At 36.2% G+C, this 25,917-nt stretch overlaps 1 long non-coding RNA gene and 1 pseudogene across 2 annotated transcripts in view; one reads left to right on the forward strand and one right to left on the reverse strand.

Annotated features, from left to right (window-relative positions):
- The window catches only part of LOC309656839 (E3 ubiquitin-protein ligase RNF167 pseudogene), a 45,267-nt pseudogene extending 39,320 nt beyond the window's left edge, over window positions 1-5,947 (reverse strand). The window contains exon 1 of the transcript XR_014268338.1: window positions 697-5,947. The product of XR_014268338.1 is annotated as an E3 ubiquitin-protein ligase RNF167 pseudogene (transcript). The remainder of the gene's footprint in view (window positions 1-696) is intronic.
- LOC309656924 overlaps window positions 1-25,917 on the forward strand; it is a 1,002,835-nt gene that overhangs the window by 740,149 nt on the left and 236,769 nt on the right. The window lies entirely within an intron of this gene.

Here is a 25,917-nt window from a genome sequence, read left to right on the forward strand (position 1 = left end):
GTACAAGCACTGATCATTTATTCCTCACAATACCTTTTGAAGCACCTTCTAACTTTATATAGGGTAATCCTTATTTTACAGATGAGAAAACTGAAAAATGGCGAGATTAAACAACTAGCCCAGTTACCCAAAGCTAGTAATTGGAGGACCAAGACCTGAACCCAAGCACTCCCAGCCACACACTCCCCACTCACCATGATGACCCGACAGGAGCTTTGCAACTGAAAGAGACTCAAGCTCTAAATCTATCATTGCATGAACTGGCTATGTGACCTTAAGTGTGACTTTGTTTCTTCACCTATAAGATGGAAATACTATTACCAAACATCTAACATAATTTACAAGGCTTTTATGAGGGAAAAACTAGAAGCTATTTTAAAGTGTTTTGAAAATTGCTATTCATGTGAACACCTATTAGTTTTTTTTTTAATAGATCTTTATTGGAGTATAATTGCTTCACAACACTGTGTTAGTTTCTGTTGTATACAGAAGTGAATCAGCCATATGCCTAAATATGTCCCCATATCCCTCTTGAGCCTCCCTCCCATCCTCCCTATCTCACCTCTCTAGGTCATCGCAAAGCACCGAGCTGCTCTCCCTGTGCTATGCTGCTGCTTCCCACTAGTTAACAATTTTACATTCGGTAGTGTATATATGTCGATACTACTCTCACTTCACCCAGCTTCTTGCTCCCACCCCGTGACCTCAAGTCCATTCTCTATGTTTACATCTTTATTCCTGCCCTGCAACTAGGTTCATCAGTACCATTTCTGGGTTTTTTTTCGAGTCCATATATATGCATTAGCATATGGTATTTGTTTTTCTCTTTGTGACTTACTTCACTCTGTATGACAGAATCTATGTCCATCCACCTCACTACAAATAACTCAATTTTGTTTCTCTTTATGGCTGAGTAATATTCTATTGTATATATGTGCCACATCTTCTTTATCCATTCATCTGTCGATGGACATTTAGGTTGGTTCCATGTCCTGGCTATTAAAACTAAAATTAGAACTACCATATGACCCAGCAATCCCACTGCTAGGCATATACCCTGAGAAAACCATAATTCAAAAAGAGACATGTACCACAATGTTCATTGCTGCACTATTTACAATAGCCAGGACATGGAACCTATTAGATTTTTTTAACCTGTACTTTTAGAAATTTGAAAGGCCATGCTGTTTATCATCGTTGGATTGCAGTATCTAAAAGAAATGCATGCACAGATGAGAATCATTTATAAAACATCACTGAGTACACTTTAGAGAGCTAGAACATTCTAGAATGCAGAGGACAACTCTCACAACAAAGAATTATCCTGCCCAAAATGTTAATAGTGCCAAGATAGAGAAGCCCTGGTTTAGCTCTTTTATTGTTGTTATCTAGAACTTTGTTCCAACAGAGGCTTTTGGCTAGGAACAGTATATTTCTGTTTCACTTTGTGTTTTGTTTCCTGAAATGGCATTTGCAGATTTTAAAGAGCACATATCTGCTTGAGCTGCATGTGGATAATTGGGTATTACCCAACATAATTGCTTGTATGCAGGGCTTCTTGCCCAAATGACTAGATATAAATACTACAGATGAATCACTTGATACATGATATCAAATTTTAATTAGGCAAATTGAAAGGAAATTCAAATGGAAAAATTATTATTTCTTTCTCAAACATCAGAAGAAGAACCAAAATATTCAGTAATGATTCTAAGATGGAGGAAAAAAAAGGTAAGGTGAAGGGAGAGGAATGAAAATATTGTCCATCCTTAGCCCTGAAAAATAAGTGTGAGGAAAGTAAAGTTCAATCTAAAATAAGATTCCTCTCCTAATTCAAGAGCAACCTACTTTATTCTAACTTCCAATTTGTTCTCTCAGTACACACATTCCAAATGACCAACAGTGTGATTGCAGCTGAAAGAGATTGGGCATCAAATCGACTCTCTGTTCTCCACCCTCTCAAACAATATATAACTGCTATTGGGGATACCACAGTTTCCACCACTGTCCTTGGTCCTGAGCTTCAGTTTTCCCATCCTCATTCCCAATGACAGGATTGGCCCCAAGGTCTCTTTCAGCCCTAACAGGCCATGATACTATGTTAACACCCAAAACTATTTAGACCATCAGCTGGTACCCACTATGGCTGGGCTTCCAAAGAAATATGTGACAACAGATAGAATAACTCACAGTTTACTTAGGTGCATATATCTCCTGTGGAAACATACAAGAATAAAATGATTCTTTTTTCCATGTCTTAAAATCTAAAACAATATCATGTTAAGTTTCAAGATAAACATCAACATAATTTGGAAGCTATGTCAGAGGTGAATGTTGTGAAATTAACTTTCCCATTTTCCTTATATGTCACAATAGATTTTATACCTAAAAGATGGGTTGAAATATCCTGAAGACTTTCTTAAGAGAAAATCATGTTTTCTTGAAGAAATTCAGTACTAACACCAATAAAATTTACAGTAAGATAGAGTATAATCCAAATATCTCAAACTTTACTTGTTTGGAAATAAGATTTCAAATGAAGACCATTACTCCTTTAAAAAAAAAAAAAAAAAGACTCTGCCAGCTTTATTTCCAGATAATAGCTCTCATGTAAAGATCCCCTAGCTCTGTGGAATCATTTTGTAGAATAATATGGCAATTAGGAACAGGGGCTCTGCAGGTAGATTGCCTGGCATCCAGATCTGGCTCTGACATTTCTTAGCTGTGTGATCTTAGACTTTCCTTAGTCTTCTGCAACTTAGTTTTTTTTATCTACAAAATGGGGATAATAATAGTAACTCATAAGGTTGTCATAAGGGTCAAGTGAGATGAGTCATGAAAAGTACTTAAAACAGGGCCAGGCACATAGACCTTAATTGTATTCAGTCATTCATCATCATCATCATCACCATTATTATTAATAACATTAGCTTTTATATTAGCATTACTCTTTTCCACTCAGGGTATCATATTTTGCTGCCAGACCTTTGCCTCCGCTGTTGATACCTCTCATAATATCATACTCTTAGACATTGCTGTCTATAGCCAGTGATTGCTATAGGAATTCGTGTCTTTAGTCTGGGAATTGGACATTACCCATGTTGTTTCAAACTGAACATGGAAACGAGTTCCTTTTAAACTCTCTATTTACGAGTGAAATCAGGTGACACATTTTAATAGGCTGTGCTGGAGGTCAGAGGCCATGGATGGGTTACAGAGTAAGAGGAATCATTTATGACTCTTGCACAAGCCGAGACCCAAATCTTACAGACACACCTCTCTCTCTTACACCTGGCAGCCACTTTCCCTTGAACAGAGTCATACCACTGATCCCACCACGCACCTAACACGCCCTTCACTGGATTTACCCCAGATGTTTTCATGCTTTAAAATCTAGAAGTAAGCTCATTCCTAAAACCCCGAGTGAAAAGAGGCTCTTTACCTCACCCCTACTTAAAGTCCTTCTCCCAAAACTCTCTTTCAAGATTATTGATGATAAAAAAAATCCAGTGTCCATAGGAAACCTGGTAGTGGAACGGTCTAATCTTACAGACTCAAAAATGCTGGTAATATTTTCTGTTAAAACTCTCACTCTCCAAACTTAGAAACAGAAAAGATTCAGATAAAATTGGTAACATAGGTCTCTTTGGAGGAAAGGTATACCTACAATTCCAAACTCTTACTACCTGGTATCCAAAATTTAAGACATGAAGGTATTCAGATAATTAATTTACAATGGTCCTTGTAATCTGAACTTACTACTGGAACTCTTGTTATCACAACTTAGAGTCTGAATAGATATGAATTGCAAGGGATACATGTATTATTATAATAGCATAGTTTAAAGTAGGTATATCCTCTGGAAACTGGATTGTTCATTCTTTTTTAAAAATATTTATTTATTTATTTATTTGGTTGTGCCGGGTCTTTAGTTGCAGCTCGAGGGCTCCTTAGGGGCAGCACATGAACTCTTAGTTGCAGCATGTATGTGGGATCTATTTCCCTGACCAGGGCCCCCTGCATTGGGAGCACAGAGTCTTAACCACTGCGCCACCAGGGAAGTCCCTGGATTGTTCATTTTTATATGTGTTCTCCTCATTAAGGTAAAAGAGAGGATATACAGTTTTATTTCATGAAGCTGGCATACTCCAATATCAAAATCAGGAAAAGAAAGCACACCAAAAAGAGAAAAAAAAAAAAAAAAAGGAGAGAAATATAAAAATAATAGGTCCCTAATGCTTTCTATCTATGGTTAAATGTGCATAATTTTGGATTGCTATTTCCCTGCAAATAAAAAGCTAAAGAAAATCAAATATGATAACTCAAATGTATGCTCCTGTTCTTTCAAAACCTGTATTTTCTGAGGCAAAAAAAAATCGTAATTAAAAATCTCTCTAGTTAATTTTATTTTTCAGACTATGTGTTTGATCAGGTTCTATCAAAATTAAGGTTTGGATTTATGCCTTATTTTGGATTCTTTCAATGTAATTATAAAAATGTATCAAACAATGAATATGGAACGGCCCCCTTTTATTGAAACTAGCAAAAATACACACCATTTTAGATCATTTTTCAAAATCATTTTCCAACAGTTAAATAATAGAACTAATGTGTATTCATGTGTGCATGAGCCATGGGGAAAGAATAATTAGTAGTACCAGCGGAAATCACGGCCACTGCAAACCTTCTGCTGTCCCCTGAGCCAAGTGATTCTTAGGACTCAGCCCTTTGAGCAAGTGAGTGGATTGGCCAGCTTAGAGATAGTGAGTCAGATGGGAAATAAGGATTCAGATCCCTGGGAAGGAGCACAAAGCATGTAGAACAGATGCCCACCACAGATGGAGAAATAGGGGACAGCCAGTAGCCAAAGTATTCAAAGGGCTTTCGAACTTCCAGGACACAATAAGCTAATTGAACACAACGTTAGGGAAAGAAGCAATAGACTAAAGGCATAAGACCTGTGTAACCATAGACATGTCATTTAACCTACAAAAACCCTCACTGTCTCACCTGTTAAGTAAGGAAGTTGGAACAGATAAAGTGTAAATCTCCTTTTAATTGTAAAATTCAATAATTCTACACAAATTACTTCTTTTTACTCATTTGTACTTAAAAACTGTCAGTGATATTGGTTAGTAGAGGAAAGTAGTGAAATACAAAAATAAAAATCATGTGTAATGAGTTTTGACTGTCATAGTCTGAGGCATTTATGACAGTGACTTCCTATTTTGCTTTAATTATGCTGTTTTTTAAATTAACAATTTCACATCAGGGTTCAACTGAAAAAGATAGAAGGTGACCCAGAGGCAAAACAGTAAAAGAAACTTAAAAAAGTAAATAAAACTATGTTTGTATCATAATCTTCTCACAAAGCATTACAAAAATCTGTGAAGTATAAGCTGCTTTATCTTGAGCCACAGACCTTCAGATATTGCCCAATCTATGCTGGGAAAAAAAAAATCATTCAATTATGAGTGAGCCACTATTTCTTGAACAGTTTTGTCATTACCACTTCATTAGCAAAAAGTGGAAATGAAGACAATTGATAAAAGGTTTTGTATGAAAAAATGTATAATGTTTTCTACTTCCCACAAATTCAATTTAAAGATCTAGTTGCAAGATCACAAAGTAAAGATAAATGTGACATTAATTTAATTAGGAGAAAAATATAGAAATCAGATCCATTTATTTGAAATTGATTTATTATTTAACCAATATTTTATTAGTCCAGCGATCTTCTATCCTAAGATTATGGAATTTGTTTAAATTCACATCATTTAAAGGACAAAAACCAGTTATCCCACTTTCATTATGGTTCCTGGAGAATTAATTTTTCTCTGAGTCTCAATCTGTTACAAATTTTTTAGAGCAAGTCAGAGTGTACCAACTCTTGGTTTTCATTGGCCATATCCAAACTTGTCATACAGAATCTGGGTTCCTTATAGGGTACATTACAGTAAAAAGAATTTTTTTTTCCCTACCTTTTCAGTAGAAATTTGCATATTATTACTTGAACAACTTTGACATTGTAAACTTTTATCATTTGTCAGATGGCCTTCTCCTAAGCGGGCTGACTGATTCCATACTTCATTTTTATGAATGTCAGAATATCATTTTGTTAAAGGAAATCTCATTTTTATTACCTGCTTCCAACAAATGAAGTGGTTGCAACTGTGTTATGTGCAAACTTCAGGTGCCAATAAAATTCATTTTCTGCAAGAAAGGAAAGCACACATAATGAGTCATTTCTTATTTAATGGCATGAGAGCGCGAGCAGCATACTCAAGCAAGGGAAGAGAATGTTGTAAGGCAAATCATTTCGTCATTTCCTGGAAACTCAGAGTGCTCACATTCAAAATATAAGCAAAAGGGCAAGAGTTCTGAAAAGACAAATATATTTCAAACAAGCAATTTTCTTCTTCTCTTTTCAGTGTCTTTATTACTTACCTAATAAGTTTGGTTTTTTTCTTGATCTGTTCTTTAGTGTTCCTATAGTATTAATTTTAGAACTATAAGCAAAATGTTCTAATTTTCATGTGAAGTCTGCAAAATATCATTTTACTTTGTCACCAAATAAATGTCTACTATGTGTATTTAAATCCAGAGAAGTTTGTGGATAAGATGTTTTTAAGGTATTTCTATTTCTTTTTTCTTTCTTTCTGTCTTTCTTTGGCTACATCAGGTCTTAGTTGCGGCATGGGGGAATCTTCATTTTGGCATGCGGGTTTAGTTGCCCTGCGGCATGTGGGATCTTAGTTTCCTGACCAGGGATCAAACCTGCGTCCCCTCCATTGGAAGGCAGATTTTTAACCATTGGACCACCAGGGAAGTCCCACGATTTTTTAACATGCCCTTTACATAGGTTTTGGGAAATCATTTCCCAGCCTTTGCTTGACCTCACTTTCAGCACTAGGCTTCTTCCACATAAAACTGCTTTTATACATTGTGAATGTTTCTTTTAATCACAGCAACAGAATTTTCTTTCAAAATACCGTTCTCTGACATTGCTCCCAGAGAGAAAAAAAAAAAAGCGTCATGGTAGATGAAGCATAAAAAGGAAGGCTCCTTTGAAAATTCTTCAAACACCAAATACCTTTTAGAAGTATCATCTAAAGGTAAAGAAGAAAATAATTAGAGATAAACCACATCATATTCTCCAGTCATCTTTCTAATTAGCAAAGTCCTTCCCCTCCAGTGCTACTAAAGGAGAAAACTTAAGTACTTGTTGACATAGCAAATACACTGATGGGAGCTGACCAAAACCCGTTCATGAATATCAGAATTTTTTTTAGGCATCACTGGTGAACACAGAGTTTACCTCATTCATGAGGGCTACTGAGTTTCTCTCCTGAAATGTTTCAACCATAGGATAAGCATGCATACAAAAAGGCAAAAATAGTTACATATCCATTCACACATAGAGTCGTGCACCTGTTCTGAAAACCAAATTGAGTCTCTACTCTCTGACATGGAGGCGCGTGGACCCCACTTTGCCTAATAAGTTCATTCAAAGTAGATGTGACAATTTCCCAGCAGTGGGATTCAGCTAACAGGGTAGACAGAATCAAACAGCAAAATTCTCCACATGCAGCTGCCACAGAACTTATGGGAATCCTAACCCTACCACAATATCCAACAGGACTGTCAGGCTCACTAGAGTCTTCCTGTTCACACAAGGGGGATCATGCCTGCAAAATACTCCTGTCAAAATTCCAATGGACTCTCTCACAGAAATAGGAAAACCAATACCAAAATTTGAATGGAACCACAAGTAACCCTGAATAGCCAAAGTAATCATGAGAAAAAAGAACAAAGGTGGACGCATCACACATCCTGATTTCAGATGATATTACAAAGCTATAGTAATCAAAACAGTATGATACTAGCAAAAAATAGACACATAGACCAATGGAACAGAATTAAGACCCAAGAAATAATTCCCCACATATATAATTGACTAATATTTGACAAAGGAGCCAAGAATACTCTTCAATAAATGTGTTGGGGAAATGGGTAACCACACTCAGAAAAATGAAATTGGATCCCTATCTTACACCACTCACAAAAATTAACTTGACATGGGTTAAAGACTTCAAATTAAGACTGGAACCATAAAATTCCTAGAAGCAAACAGAAAAAAAACTCCTTGACATTGGTTTTGGCAATGATTTGGGGAGTATGACACCAAAAGCACAAGCAACAAAAGCAAAAATAAATATCTGGGACTCCATCAAACTAAAAAGCTTCTGCACAACAAAAGAGACAATCAACAAAATGACAAAGCAATCTACAGGATGGGAGAAAGTGTTTGCAAACCATCTATCAGATAAGGAGTTAATATCCAAAATGTATAAGGAACTCATACAACTCAACAGCAAAAACAATCTGATTTTAAAATGGGCAGAGGAACTGAATATACATTTTTCCGAAGACGACATATAAATGGCCAATAGGTACATGAAAAGATGTTCAACATCCCTAATCAACAGGGAGATGCAAATCAAAACCACCATGAGATATCTATCACCTCATACCTGTTAGAATGGCTGTCATCAATAAGACAAGAGATAACAAGTGTTGATGAGGATGTAGAGAAAAGGGTGCATTGTTGGCGGGACTGTAAGCTGGTGCAGCCACTATGGAAAACAGTATAGAAGTTCCTCAAAGATTAAAAATAGGACTACCATATAATCCAGTAATCCCACTTCTAGGTATATATCCAAAGGAAATGAAAACCAGATATTGAAAAGATGTCTGTCCTACGTTTATTACAGCATTATTCACAATAGTCAAAATATGGAAACAGATGAATGAATAAGGAAGATGCAGTATATATATTCAATGGAATATTATTCATCCAAGAGAAATGACATCCTACCATTTGTGGCATTATACTAAGTGAAGTAAGTCAGATAGAGAAAGACAAACATTGCATGATACCACTTATATGTGGAATCTAAAAAAGCCAAACTAGAGATTATCATACTAAGTGAAGTATTATAATTCAGAAAAAGAAAGGCAAATATCATATGATATCACTTATATGTGGAATCTAAAATATGATACAAATGAACTCATTTACAAAACAGAAACAGAGTCACGACATGGAAAACAAACTTAAGGTTGCCAAAAGGGAAAGGGGGTGGGGGAGGGATAAATTAGGAGTTTGGGATTAGCAGATACAAACTACTATACATAAAATAGATAAATGACAAGGTCCTACCTTATAGCAGAGGGAACTACATTCAATAACCTGTAATAAACCATAACGGAAAGGAATATATATATATATATATATATATATATATATATATATATATACACACACACACATATATAAAACTTTGCTGCATATCAGAAACTAACACAACGTTGTAAATCAACTATATCTCAATTAAAATTTTTTTTAAATAATTAAAAATAAAAATTAAAAAAGCCAAACTCACAGAAACAGAGTAAAATGATGGCTACCAGGGGTTGCAGAGCAGGGAAAATGGAGAGATGTTGTTCAAAAAGTACAAACTTCCAGTTATAAAATGAATAAATTCTGGGGCTCTAATGCACAGTATTGTGATGATAGTTAACAATACTGTATTATATACTTGAACGTTGCTAAGAGAGTAGATCTTAGATGTTCTCACCACAAAAAAGAAATGATAATTATGTGACATGAGAAAAGTGTTAGCTAACACTACAGTGGGGATCATATTGTAATATACAAGGGTATGAAATCAACACATTATACACCTTAAACTTACACAATGGTGTATGTCAAGTATACGTCAATAGAGCCAGAAAAAAATATTTCCAGCCAACCCACATGTCTTGAACATGAATTGTTTCCCCAACTTGAATTGAATTGTTCACCAACATCCATTATGCAATTTTTTAACTTTCTAGGATTGATCAGAAAGGAAGTTAGCTGGCACAATTTTACCAGCCACCTCTGGAGGCTTACTGGGCTTTGATTACTTTTTAAAATGCTAAACAACCACTTCTGGGGTGTGTATTCTTTGTCAGCGTACTACAAATGTTAATTAACTGATCCAAGAGCTAGAGTATACCATGTGTGTCTCTGTGCGTGTGCCTCCCACTGACTATGCCAAAGAACTTCAAAATAAATCACATTCAATATAGTCATTTTCAAGGATTCAGATAAATCCCTCACTCAGCACAACTTATGGATTCTCTGGGAGGTGTCCTAGATTTGACCAGAGAAGTGTTAATTAAAGGTCTCTGAATTATTCCCCTTTCCCTCAATATCCACCACCCCAATTACTGTAAACAGGACACAGGCATAATCAACAAATATTTCTTGAACCAAATTGAACTGCCTGGACTCAAAAAGAACAGAGTCTTCTCACACCCCTTTAGGCTCCAGCTTCAGAACAGCCAGCAACCACACTGGAACCTGATTTGTTGTTGATAAAGTTCACTGCCACGCTCCCAGAGCTCAAAAGTCAGGATCAGATAGGAGCTAAATTACCCCTGTGGAACTGTGAAGACAGCCCTTATCCCAGGGCTCAGACTTTCCTTTAAATAAGATTTCAGTTTTTTTTAAATACCATCAAATACTTTATGACCATAACACTTCAGATGTCACATATTGATATTTCCACTGTCTTATTTTTTTCTCTGCTTTTTGGAAAAAAAAAAAAAGATGTTTTAAAAAATTGCCCAGGATTCTGCTAAGAAAAAAAAGAAAAAAGCCATTTTTCAAAGAGAGAAAAAAATATCTACATTTGATAGCTCCGGCTGTAAGGATGCTCAAGAATCTGGAACAACCTCCCTCGAAAGCTCATTGACTTTTATTGCTGGCAGACCGTTGAATGTCGACAGGTCCTTAGTGTTTAGTTTAGTGGGATGTTTCTGCTTGGCTCACAAACTACGTGACTGCTGGGAAACCTGCCAAAGTTGAGTGTTTCCTGCCAGATCTAATCGATCTCACAACTAACCTCTTCTTAGTTGGAGCTCTATTTTTCATACCTGACTATTGAGAAGGGCCGTGGTTGAAAAGGAAAGGTACTTTAGTCACACAGTCAGAAGAAAAAGAGATTAAATTTCCCCCCATCATTTTGGTATTTAGCTGCCAAAGCAATTTGATTTCAAAATCAAAGTTCACAGTGCGTGGTGTTTAGTGTTGCTGGAACCGCACTGCTGGTTTGTGCTGCCACTAACTTCTTTCCTGCCTTGCTTGAAAAAACTGACCTTTGACCCCTACTTTAGTTCACATAATTCTCTGTGCTGCACACCGGCATTAAATAACATTAGAATCAAATTATTTGTGTATGTTTATCTCTCCTACAATAATACAAACTCTTTAAAACCAAAGGATTCATGATTGTATCCTTAGCACTTAGCATGACAACGTGCCTGGCATGTTGTCAATACTCTTGATGGGTCCAGGGGTGTTTAAACATTACGCACCTACTCCTACCCCTGCTAGACAAGTTCTCAGCCCAACAAATTTAACCAGTGACGTCATTAGCCCTAAGAATATGAAATCCAGGCTATGAAATATATCCACTGGGAGCAGGACAAGAGTGGATTTTCTCCCCATGACTTAAATATCAGAGGAAATGAGCAGGACAACGGATTGGTTATTTCCAATGTTCTGTACTTAAATAGCAAGAACAAGCCTAGGTAGACTAGAAATGGCATGAATTTCCTGCCAGGCACGAAAGGTACCTGGCAATTTGAGGCAAGAGGACCCATCAGAGGAGGAATAACACCGAGACCGGCTTCCCCAAATTCATCACCATGCCTTGTGTCAGCTCTGGCATTAAGATAGGATTAGGAAAATTTGAAAGCAAAGGAAATAAACAACCTACTTCCAAAGCAAAATGAAGAGTGAAAAATATAGTGTAATAAGATTTCCCTGATCTAAACGGAAAGTGTAAATTACTATGATTAACATGAGGCAATCTTCCTAACTCTGTCACTGAATACTGAATTAGCTTTTAGCCATCCAATTAATCATACTACAAATATGAAATATGATTGATGACTGGCTAGATATAGAGATAGTTGATTGATAGATGATAGGTAGATAGATAGATAGATCATAGATAACCTGCCATAATTCAAAATACAGAGTGGGGTCAGTATCATATGGAATAGGAAAGGAAAATTGCTTGAAATTAAGTACTTTAATGCATCACGCACAAGGGAATAAGCAATACTGAACTGCAATCTGGATGCCTGAATTCATATTTTGGTCTCATGTTGCTTCCCTTTCAGTTCTTGCCTGTCAAAGGAATAAGATGAAAAGACAAAGGCTGACCCCTATTAGCCTAATTTTGATGAGCTAAAAGTCCAAAGGAGGAAAGAAATTACAACATTAAAAGGACAGAAAAAGAGGAGCATGCCTGATTAAAAGAAGCTATTTTATTCAAAGAGTAAACATATTAAAAATGTACTGTTTGCAAAATCACTTCATTCAAAGCATTAATATGTGACTTTCATTAATGTGTTGAGGGCTGTACATTGCAAAATAACAGATAAGATAAAAGATGGGAAAAAACCTTCCCTAAACCATTGCAATTGCATGGGGTATAGGGTTATCAGATAAAATACAGAACACTCAGTTAACTTTGAATTTCACATAAATAATGAATTTTTTAGGATAAGTCTATCATAAATATTTTATGGAGTATGCTTATACTAAGAAAGTATCTGTTATTTATTCAAATTCAAACTTAACTAGGCATCTCATGTTTTCATTTGCTAAGTCCAGCAACTCTACCTGAGTGTCAAGATACTTCTGAATTTCTAAACACAACAAAAGTCTCATTTAGCTTGTCATAAAATTACAGTCAAATGCTCAAATTCTGACAGATATTCAGAGACCATTACAGCTTCCTGCCACTTGTAGCAAAAACTGAACTACAAACACTGCCTGTATTTTAAATTCATAGCAAAAAAGAACATTAGGAAAAACAATGAGAATTCTTCTCTTCTTCCAGTACCTGAAATCCTGGCCATGCTATTTCCCTTGCTTTTTATAGCAAATCAGCAATTGCCAGTTAATAAAGTTCTATGGTGACGAATACAGTGAGGTAAGTGAGGTTCTCACCAGAGCACAAAATTTAAGGGAAGGTCCCCCCCCCAAAAAAAACAGTAATCAAACTAAAAATCATTTTATTGCAATATTTTTTAAAATAAAAATTAATGCAAAAAGAAATTCATGATGAATAAAATATCAAAAATTTAAATGAAGATGGGATCTGACACTGCATTTTCATAGTTTGTACCTACTTGCCTCCCCCTAATTCCAGTCCTAGTTTTTAACCTTCATGACCCTGATCAACACACAAGTTCACCTTGAAGATTTTCCTGCCTGCTCTGTTGGTAGTGATAGCTCTCTCCTCAACTCCTGTGATCCAGCTACATGTGTTGTTACCTTTGTAGTCTGGACTGAGAGTCCCTGAAACCAGCCCAGGCCACCCTTACATCCCCGTGCGGTACAATGCACGGCAGTGCTATACCTAAAGGGATACCACTTCTGTGGTAGACATCATTGTTGAGGGAAATTTTCTTTTTTCTAATTTGTATTCAAATGCTCTATGGACAAGCAGTGACTCCATGACTTTTAAGATTAGTCTTAAACTGTGAGGTAAACATCTTACCTCTCACAGCCAGAAAGTGTTGTCTTTCAAGATGGAAATATAGGATGTTTGCTTGCCCTCATTTTAGGTAGATAATCCTCTTTCCGCATGGTAGTATGGACCGTATAAATAACTGATACGGTCCATAATCAGTGGGAAAAATGACAACTTTCCATGACCTTTAAACATTTTTGGCAACATATTTTAAAATTTCTGTTGGTTATAAATGTACATGAAAATGAAAAATAATAAAACTGATATTTATTTAATGCACTCTAATTGGAAACATGGAAATTGGAAACATGAGAAACATGGAGAATTAAAATGTTTCATTTCTTTACAACCAAAACAAAAATTTCTCAAGGGCAGTTTGAACCTCCTTTGCTTTTCCTCATCATACAATTCACAATATGGCACGATCATCGTTTCTTATGCCTTGGTGAACTGTCATACTGCTTTCTAAGTTTGGATTAGCTTTCAACATTTTTTCCTTTACGTTTTTATGTTGTGAGATATCGCCAAAAGTTCCTCTAATGTGAAGTTTTTTGCCAGCGTCACTTCCTCTGAGACATCTTCATCCTTTTCGTCACGGCCACTTTCCTCATCCATGTCGGTAAGTTCTCCATCACCAAGTTCCTCTGGCTGCACATCTAGAGCCTCTCAAATGGTGGGAGTGTCAGGGTTTCCATGGTCAGCTAGTCCTTCTATATCTCCACTTGCTTTCATGCAAATTTCACTCTCAGCGTCATCACTTTTTGTTTCTCCCCTGGGTGTTCATCTATGTTGGTCAATTTCCTCTTCCTCCTATCGGCTTTTGTAAAATGTCATGTAGGTTTATCACTGAAGGAGGCAACACAATTACATACTTTGCTCTTGGTATGTGAACCAGATAACTGATGCACAGTAGCCAACTGCTGACAGGCTTTAAAAGTGATATGATTGGTCACTAATCATGATTCCCATCTGTTATCTACTAGTGATTTGTGGACTAGAGAGTTAGAAGTAAGTTTATACTTTATGCAATTGCACATGGTTAATGTACCATAGTAACTGAAATTTGAACTCTATTGTACAACTCAACTAGATTATGGTAACTGAAATTTAGGCCTATTGGAACTATGCAAAGTAAGGACTGCCCGTCTTCTAATCTCTCTTAATACTCCCTCTAGAGCTGAAGTAGAATTTGCTGAATATAAACCAAGTTACATAATGGAATTTAGAAGATTTTTCTCCTATTTTTCTCCTATTCTCATTCAAAGTATATTTTATACAAAGTGTATTTTCTTAGTTTCTCAGGTTCTAATAAACCTGTCCATACTAACATAGTCATAGACAAGAATAAAGGAGATGCCTAAGGGCCATTCTCCTTTCTAGATAAAACATGTAAATTATTGTCTAACGTTTCAGCAACGTTGCTGAGGTCAACTCCATCCCAATCTCCTTATGGCATGCCTCCCTATATAAATCAGAACCTGGAGGATTTCACAGTCTCCCCGGAAGTGAGGATTCTGCATGTGAACAAATATCTACTAGCAGATACAACCACGGAGCCTTGGAAGATGGATTCAGCACTCTGAGCCTTAGGCTCACCTGTGGTCCTTTGCAGCAGTAGCAGCAGAGGTTTTTTAAGGTTCAGTCTCTAATTTCATGAGAGCCATGAAGCAATCACAGCCTCAGAAGTAGGTTTCTACTGGAAGAGGCTCATGTCCTGGTGTAACATACAAGCTTGGTTATCTGGCACTCCTGCAAATTACATAAGCAGTCCTACACCCTCTAATAAATCCCTGTCTGCTTTAACTAGCTAGAATGGAAATTGTTAGTTGCATCAAGTTCCCTGAGAGATACAGGTGTTAATTTGCAGACTAACTCAAATGATGCTACTTTCTTTCCTGTGTAAATTTTCTAGAGATAAAAACAATTTAAGTGAAAGAGAAATTATCTCTGACAACAAATCAAGATAGTTCTACCTAAATCCAGTGAACTATACATATTCTATTTTCAATTCATCAAACTTCTTAAAATTAAATCAATGAGAGAGAAAATTCAGATGTCTTTAAGTTCAAATGTGTTTTGAGAGAGATTCCCATTTGATTAAAAACTGGCTTCCTAAACACCTAGATTTCCAGTTCTGTATACTGGCCCATGATGATTCTCTCTTAAAACTAGAACCCATACCTTCTATTAACGGCATGCCTTTCAAAGCAAGCAACAAGGAACAAAGGATGGAGTTGAAAGAGAAAAAAAGATTGTAGGAAAAACAGTAAGAAACTGCCCACTTTATCCCTTCAGAAAAGATAGATTGGCAGTTAGTTCCACAAGAGAAGAAAGTAAATAAATACATTTTTTTTAAATGTCATGGAGACGTTTATCTCCAGTAAAAGCCTAGGTTCATATTTAGTCTAAAATATTGAAAGTGCCATATTCTTTACTGTTCTCCCTCTTGCCATGATACTTAACATTTACAATTAGACTTTGGCAAATGAAAGAGCTACATTTTTATCCAAGTTCTGGTACCAAATACCTTTGTGTGTTTAGGTCAGTCATTGAACCCTGAGTCGCTATTTACCAATCTATAAAATGAGAACTGTGGTTTAATGGTCTCTAAGAGTTCTTCCTGTGCTAACCTGGTTAGTTTTTACAATTATGAATGTAAATTTACACTAAATGTTTGTTGAATTAATAAATAAAACAATTATTATGAGGTCTGTGAATAATTCCACACCCAATGGAAAAGGAGAATACATCTGAAAAAAATTATTGCAAGCTAAAAAATTAATAAGAGACTATCTTCTCAGTGTTCTAACTAATTTACAAGAATAGATGTGTTATGTAGAACTGGAGTGGGAATTCATAGAAGAAAATATGTTGATATGAATGCAAAGATGAAAAGGAGGCAGGCTGAAGAAACGAAAAATGCAATAACAAAATGTAAGTCTACTTTCATGGCAATAAAGTACAGAATTGAGATGTATTCTATCATATGATTTTGCATTTTCTGATTACAAATGAGGTTGATTATTTTCTTTCTCACTGGACATTTCTTTACAGTTTAGCAAAGATTAATATTATATTTACTCAAATAAGCTTAAATTGATTACCTACCATATGCCAGTCACTGAATAAAGAACTCTCCATCATGGTCTCATTGAATCACAACCATATGAATTCAGTAGGGTTTCCCCCCCATTTTACAAATCATGAAATGAGAGCTGAGGGCAGTTAAGTATTTGTACCACTGTCATTAAGCAGGTGTACTACATAGAGCAGTGCTCAGTGCTGAAAAATGGACTCAAAAGCTCTTTGGTGCATATAATATGAAAGCTCCCACTATATAATTTCTCATGATTCTGTGAGATGACTGGTGAGTTCTCCTTCTCCCTGTGATCACTACTGGGGCCACACTTGTCCGAGGTCTTGACTGATCTTGACTTGTCCAGCTCCTTCACATGCTGGAAAATTGCCTGACTGTTGCTCAGGAGGTCAGCTAGAACTGTCAGTCAGAGGGCCTTAGTTCTTCTCCATGTGGCATGAGTTTCTCACAGTAACATAGCTGGGTTCCAAGAAGCAGGAAGTAAAAGGTTATGAACCTCTTGCATCCTGAGCTAGAACTTCTCTTCTGCTGCATCCTAATAGTCAAAGCCAATCAAAATGAGCACAAATCAGAGAGGGCAAATAAGCCCTACCTCCTGATATGAGGAGTGACAAATGTGTACCAGGAATGAAGAAATTATTGGTGACCATCTTTATAGAAACCACCACACAATAATTCATAACAATATATGAACAAGAAATAAACATAAGCTATTTCAAGCTAGAAACTTCTTCACAGCAAAAGAAACAATCAGGAAAATGAAAAGGCAACATACAGAATAGGACAAAATATTTGCAAACTGTATATCTGATAAGGGGTTAATATCCAAAATATATAAGGGACTTATACAACTCAATAGCAAAAAAAGAAAGAATCTGATTTTTAAATGGGCAGAGGAACTGCAGAGACATTTTCCCAAAGAAGACATACAAATAACCAACAGGTACATGAAAAGATGGTCAACATCACTAATCATCAGGGAAATGCAAATCAAAACCAAAATGAGACACCTCCTCACACTTCTCAGAATAGCTATTATCAAAAAGATAACAGGCAAGTGTTGGTGAAGCCGTGGAGAAAAGGAAGCTGCTCTTGGTGGGAATGTAAATTGGTGCAGCCACTATGGGGAACACTATGAAGATTCCTCGAAAAATTAAAAACAGAACTAGAAAATGAACCAGCAATCCCACTTTTGGATATATATCTGGAGGAAATAAAATCACTATCTCAAAGAAATACTGGCACCTACATGTTCATGGATACTTAGGTATCTTCCATGTCACAAAAGCCAAGACACGGAAGATACCTAAGTGTCCAACAGCAGATGAAAGAATAAAAAAGATATGGTATATACACAATGGAATATTATTCAGCCATAAAAAAGAAGAAAATTCTGCCTTTTGCAAGAGCATGAATGGACCTTGAAGGCATTATGCTATGTGAAATAAATCAGACAAAGATAAATACTGTATGATATCACTTATAGGTGGAATCTAAAAAAGCTGAACTCATAGAAATAGAATGGTGAAGCAGAAGTAGAACAGTGGTTGCCAAGGGCTGGGGAGTGGGGGAAATGGGGAGATGTTGGTCAAAGTTGGATATTTATAAAAATATCCAACTGTTAGGTATATAAGTTCTGGGGCTCTAGTGTACACCATGGTGACTCTAATTAACAATACTGTATTACATACTTGAAAGTTGTTAAGAGAGTAGATCTCAAATACTATCACAACAGTAAGAAAAAGAAAGGTAAATACAAATATGTGAGGGGATGGAGCGGTGTTAACTAACCCTATTGTAATAATCATTTCACAGTGTATATGTGTGTAAAATCATGTTGTGTACCTTAAACTTACATAGGTTATATGTCAATAATATCTCAATAAAACTGGGGTGGATGCAGAAACATTGAAGGGCTTCATGGAGATTCACCTTGACCAAGCTGTGCTTTTAGAAAGTAACTGGAGTATGGTTTGGAAGAATAGAATTTAAAGTACTGCCTTAGACTGTTTGGCTTGCTATAACAGAATACCATAGACTGGGAGGTTTCTAAACAACAAGTTTATTTCTCACAGTTCTGGAGGTTGGGAAGTCCAAGATCAAGGCTCTGGCAGATCGGTGTCTAGTGAGGGGCCATTTCCTGGTTCATAGACGGTGCCTTTATCACTGAGCCCTCACATGGTGGAAGGGGCAAGGGAGCTCTCAGAGGCTTCTTTTATTGGGTTGGTCAAAAAGTTCGTTTGGGTTTTTCCATAACATCTTACAGAAAAACCCGAACGAACGTTTTGGCTAACCCAATACAAGGGTATGAATCCCATCCATGAGGGCTCCACCCTCATGACCTAATCACCTCCCAAAGGTCCCACCTCCTAATAATACCTTGGGGATTAGGTTTCAACATATTAATTTGAAATAAACACAAACATTTAGTCTATAGCAGATACCTGGACCAGTTAGAAGTTTATTACAGTCATTTAGTATGAAATGTCAAAGAAAAGATTGGAAATTCACATCTGGTGACCATGTAAGAGACTATGGTTACGTAAGTATGAGGACAAGAATAGACAGTCCCAGTTTCCTAGCTGCTGGTTCCTAGAAACTACATTTTGGCATTATCTCCTGGGCTCTAGTCAATAAAGTTTGCCAAATATTTATTTGGTTTATTTGCTTGGGATTTATTGGTACAGGCAGTGTGTGTGTGTGTGTGTTCACACACACACACAAACACATGTACATATGAAGTTTATCTTGACTAATGCAAGAAAATAAATTAATCAGAAACAAAAATCCTAAAAATCATTGACTCAGGACTTGCCAGCTTACTAGTTTAATATGCCAGAACTCTCAGCACAGTAACAACTGAATTGTCCATGACAAGGAGAATGTATTTTCTTTCACAGTAAAAATTGCCACCTAGGGACTTCCCTGGTGGTGCAGTGGTTAAGAACCTGCCTGCCAATGCAGGGGACACGGGTTCCATCCCTGGTCCGGGAAGATCCCATATGCTGCGGAGCAACTATGCCCGTGTGTCACAACTACTGAGCCTGCATGCCACAACTACTGAAGCCTGTGAGCCTACAGCCCGTGCTCCACAACAAGCGAAGCCACCACAGTGAGAAACCCACGCACTGCAAAGAAGAGTAGCCCCCGCTCTCCAGAACTAGAGAAAGCCCCACGTAGCAACGAAGACCCAACACAGCCAAAAATATAAATAAATACATACATACATAAATAAATACATAAATAAATAAATTTTAAAAAATTTAAAAATATTGCCACCTAACAAATTCTTTTTCTATTGCTGTCATTTGACATTTATGTATACTCTAAAGGATTACTGCACAGCAAAAAAAGCACATAGTTATTATGACTATATAAAAATTAACTTTTTATATCCCCCAAATCACAAATTCCCACAGATCAAAGCTCCCACTACTTAATAAAAAAGTAAAATTTGGACATGATCATAAAACTGAACTGTTTAAAGTTCTTATGAAATTTGAAGTTAATAAAAGTCACATGAAATAATCCCCTGCATATAGAAATCTATTGATTTACATTTTAATGAAAACTGAGCATTACTTAGGAAAAGTAGACCTTTAAAATCATATGAAAAGAAATTCACTTCAGCACACCATTCTGGAGTTCTGAAAACTTTTCTGGTCTTTTAAACCTACATCCTCAGAAATTCTTCAGAGACATAGAATTTGTAGACATACTTCATTCTTCCTATCCCTACCCCTTATCTCTCTTTTTTTATCCTAATATACAGCATTTGTCAAGCCCAGATAGGATGAAAGTAATATAAACAGGCAGCTATGGACAGATTTTGTTATAAAAATAGAAACTAAAGGCTTGGAGCTGTATCCAAATCTCATTTGCTTGGCAGCCATGTAGATGTTCAGACAGGACAAACTTTCACTGGAAGGTATGGCTATAAATAAAAATGTTCCCGAAGAGAAGGCAACAAAATGGCATCACTTTCTATCTTAGCCCATCTTTGAGATGGATTCTTTCCTCTTCTCTGTTAATCAGACTTAAGTTGGGTTCCCTAACCTTTAGATGAGAGACATTTATTAAAGTCCTAGTTATAACCTGGAGCAAAACCCCTCACTATTAACGTGAACTGATGCATTTTATAAGTAAGTAGTCAGAGGAACTTAAAGGCAGTTCAGCTAGTAGTTGGTATGAAGAAGGACTTGGAGATCATAAAGGCACCTTCCATTGGCTCAGGGCCCATCTCTGTCCCCTCCAGCTCACACTTAAGACAGGTGCCCTGTTCTGTGTTTTAGCACCAGTGCAGTCTCCCGTATGGCAGCAAACATTGAAACCCATTTTTACTGGAATAAAAACTAGTTCAGATAACTGATCTGTCAAGCAATTCTTAGGGGCATCCTTGGCTGAAGGAAGTTATGAATCATAAAAAATGAATAACTATATCACTCTTCAAGGGCAAAAAACATACATTCTTTTCAACCAGAAATGTATGTGATCCATATATTTTAAGAACTGGAAAGCTGAAAAACAATGAGTGTTGACAGAAGAAAGGAGAAGTAGTATCAGAGGTTGATGGCAGATTAAGGCAGCAGAGTCAGAGGATGTAAGCAAAAATTCACCTTATCTAAACAGCATTTTGAACTAGCCTAATGGAGGAAGTTGATTGAGAAATAGAGACCCTGCTTCTGCTTGCAGCCTGGAGATTCTGTAAGTGATCTGAACAAAGCCTCCTCACCTAAAATTGCCTTCCCAGACTTTCAGAAGGTACATCTCCCTGTTTATGAGCATTAAAATTCCATATTCCTTTTTAAAATACAGAGCTTGTATACAAATACAGGTACTTCTTTATTTCAGATATATAAAATTATATATTAAATGTAATGTTTCAAACTATATACACTACACTCAGATAGTATGCTTTGCCCTTGTTTGAACTCTTCTAAAATCTAATAGTCAATGGGAGTGTCCTTCCACGTGTTTACAGGTGTTAATTTAATTAGGTGCTATGACATTGCGTGTTACCAAGCAATGTAGATTGAATGGAAATTTTCAGCTGTAGATTCTGGTAGAAGACCCAGCGCCACAGTCACCGGTTTCCCTGCCACACTGCTGCCAGAATTCCCATCTCTCCAAAAAACAAATCTGATGCCATCACATACCCACTTTTCACACTTCCCTCTCCTTGTTGCCTTCAAGTTGAATTCCAAAGCTGATGCACCATCTACAGCCCTTCACAGTTGACCCCAAATTGCCATTTTGATCTCACCTCCCATAATCCACATATTCTCACAAAATCTGGGCTTCAGCTAAAATGACCCTCCCTTTCCATTTATAACTTCATCTGTATATTTTATTATCTCTACCAGGAAAATAGCCTTCTTTGCTCCTTGTGGCAAAATGCATGCTCCTTGTTCATGTCCTTGCTCAAAGTTCCTATCTTTTGTGTGACCTCCACACTACTCTAAGCAAAAATAGTTACCCTGCCATCTTTGCCCACAACATCTATCTATAGCACAGTTACAGAGTGAAACTGGCCTCCACATATCCTGACATTCAGGGTTTAGGATCTTCCCATTTATTACGTACAAAGGACTGTGATAGATACAAAAGGAAATCCAGGATGAGAAAGACACGATCCCTATCCTGAAGATGTTGAAATGTATGTACATAAATAGCTTTTAATTCCAGACAATAAGGATCCCTAACAATTTAATCAACACATTATTGGAATTCAAAGGTGAATATAATTACATCTCATTTCGGAGATCAGAAAAATCTTGCAAGAAGAATTTGAATTTGAGGGTGAGCCGTGAAACTTAAGTAAAACTACTTGAAGAAAGTTGTGTTAAGGGAGTGGAGGAAGTGTGTTTGGGAAAAGTGGAGTCCTCTCATTGGCCTGGAGCATGGGAATTTGGGGAGAGAGGGCAGCAAACTTTGAATGAGGTCTTCCTTTCAGACAATGGTCATGCATTCCTGACTGAGAAATTTATGTCTCATTTCCATAGCAACATGAAACCTTTAAAGACTTTGGAGCAAGGAAATGTCAGAACCAGAGCTGCCCTAAATTTGGTAAAAAGTCCCTATGAAATTTTCAGGGATCAACAAATCATCTATGCCTACTCTAAAAAGCAGAAGAAATAATATACGCCCCAATTTTTATTGATTGGTTCGAATTAGCTTGTAGCCAACAAGAATGACTGTCCCCAAATGATTTTAGAAGATTCAGCCAAAAGAATATTAAGAAAAAGATTTAACTGTCTTAAATTGTACCACTTGGCCATTAGAAGATAAATAACATAACATATGTGCATGTTTAAAGTAGGATAAACAGAGAAAGAGGCTGTTGCTATACTATAACAAAAACTGTATTTTGAGTCGGCGTGATTAAAAAGTTAAGTGAAAATAAATTAATCAAACCAATTAATATCAAGTAAGTGAAGCAACAGGTACTATGAAATTTTTGATATTCAGGGTTTCTTTGTTTGTCTTATTTTCAACTGGAAATCAGGGTTAGAGAGTCTCTTCAAGATTATGGTATTGGAAATATAGCCAAATCCAAAGTAAATTTACCTCCTAATTCCTGCTTTAACCATTACATAATTAAGTTAACATTTATATTCAAAATAATGGTTCCAAGTAATATTTTAATATATTTTTATTATGCAGAGGTTAATATGGTAGTTTATTATAATATATTTAAAAGAATAATCCCCTTCCCAAAAGGGCAAAGTAATGATTTTTGAACCTAATGGGAAAAAAATCATTAGCTAGGAAATAAAGATTAGGCAGATAGACTTATCAAAAAAGAAATAGAATCCTGAAAGACAGTAACCAGAAAGCACTTCAAATTTGCAAGTCTTAAACTGATCTTACTGATACCCAATAAGATACATTTAGTCGCAGGGTTGTGAAAAATAATATATTTTGTCATTCAATTAATTACATTTCAAGCTTCAGACAACCTATTTTTAACAGTAACCACTGCTGCTTATGTTTATGATAAATCTAAAAATAAACCTAGTGCTATGTCAGCTCTTTTGAGTTATAAATATTGGTTTCTCCTATCTACAAAGGAAAAATGGTTTTATTAAATCATTAGTGGTAAAGATGATGAAGTTAAAATTCTACTCATTTTCCCCCAAATTCCAGGAACTCATGTTGATCTTAACCATGGGTTAAACTAGAAAATTGTAAAATACCACTAATTTTTTTATCTCTTCATTCCCAGTGGAATTTCTCTTGTTAGGAAGAGAAAAGTAACCATTGAGGAAGGAACATGCATCTCCTAAAAGCATGACTTACAAGCCAAATGCACAAATGCCATTAACTCAGGAAAGAGTTCACGGAAAGTATCTAAGGATGTACATGTTTCCACGTAGACAAATAAAAACCATACAAATGGGCACTAAACCACATACTCCAAAATTTAAAGAAGTCACACGCAACTGAAATGGCCAAAAATATAAACTTTAACAGTGTTTCTGTAAGCAGTCTTTGGAGAACAATGCTTGCAACCTTAGTTGGATCTATCACGCCAGGATCCTAATCAAAACACCCCCCTAATAGACTGTTTAACCTGAAATTGTGTAGACACAGTAAGATGATTGAGAACTAAATGAAAAGTTTTGAGTGTATTATGTACACATCATTTAAGATATGCTGCTATTTTTAATTGTAAATAATATGTAAGAATAATTACAGAGTGGTTCTGGTGTTAATGACTTCTTGAGAAAAGCCAAAAGTCATGGTCTTCATCTAGAAAGAGAACATCATCTCAGTGTGAACCTCTCCTTTCCAAGACATGGGCCTGCCTGCTTTCTGTCTCTTGTTGTCTATTTCTACATCCTTTGCTCCTTCACACCAAACTAATCACCTCCTTGTATTAAACCACTATATTGACTGCATGCTGTTTTAATTGTCTGAATTTGCTCAAAGTCCAATTCTTAAAGTATATGCTTTCTGCCTCAACCATCAACAGCTCTTGCTTTTTATTCCTGTTTCTTCTGATACTGCCTTTTTCTGTTTTTAATTACAACAATTAGGAAATCTGTACAAAGCTGGAACCCCAAGAGGCATGACACTCCTGAGAAACTCCCTTGGAAGGCAAATGTGTTTTGCTAATGCCTTCTGCTATGACTATCAATGGAGTAATTCTGGGTTTTTTTCTTTTCATAACTTCAAAATCCTGAAAAAAAAAAACCTTTCAAGGGTAACCTAAAAATATCTTTCCAATGGGCAAAAAACTTTTCTCTCATTGTGTCCTGTCTCAATTCACAGAAGTGGCTGTAGTAAAACCTATTCCTTGGGATGTTGTTTCAAACTTTTAAATCCACTATGTACCTATTACATATTAACACGGTTTCTTTGGGATTTTTTAAAAGTATAAGAACTGTACTTGTTAGAAAATATCGCAATATGTTTTACACAGATTATCAATATATATTTATTGAACAACTATTATACAACGAGTGTAAAAGTCACTGGGAGGTTATACAAAAGAATACAAGAAAAGATCTGAGCCCTTATGAAGTTGATAATCTGTTTATAAACATAGGAAACAAATTCACTAAAAGGTAAACAACAAAAATGTCAAATGAGGGGTATAGAGTCTTAAATCTACCTGGCACTTTATGAAGTACTCTCATATCCATTACCATATTTAATTCTCATGTGTTAACCTCATGGTATAGGCAATTCCATATTTAAAAAGAAAACACTAAGGTTCAGAGAGGTGAAATTATTTGCTCAAAAATATAGCTAGTAAACAGCAAAGTAAGAATTATTTTTTAAGTTATTTCTTTGCGGAATACAGAGTTTTTCCTACTACATCACTCTATCAGTTAAAATGTAGTCAATAAAATAGAGATGATGCAAGAAACTTTACAGAAGAAATTTGACTTGGGAAAATTAATTACAATTATTAATTGCAAATGCTTACAGGCCAAACCACGTTACAGGGAAAGGTGAGGCATACCAAAAATTAACAATGGCCACTACTCTCTCTAGGTCTGGAAGGACATTGAGATGCTATGATGATATTACCACAGCCCATTGGCTCAGTTGCCTAGCAAGAACTAACCCTATGTGAGAGATGCCTGGTAGGTCTAAGACCATGAAGGATGGGCTTCCTAGAGGAAGCTAGAACCCCAAAGAAGTCATAATCTGACGCCTGTGGGAGAGAATACAGAAGGAATAAAAAGAAAGTAAGACACTGGAACTGAA

Source organism: Balaenoptera physalus (assembly GCF_965194825.1).
Source record: "Balaenoptera physalus genome assembly, chromosome: 3".
In the NCBI taxonomy this organism is placed as follows: Eukaryota; Metazoa; Chordata; class Mammalia; order Artiodactyla; family Balaenopteridae; genus Balaenoptera; species Balaenoptera physalus.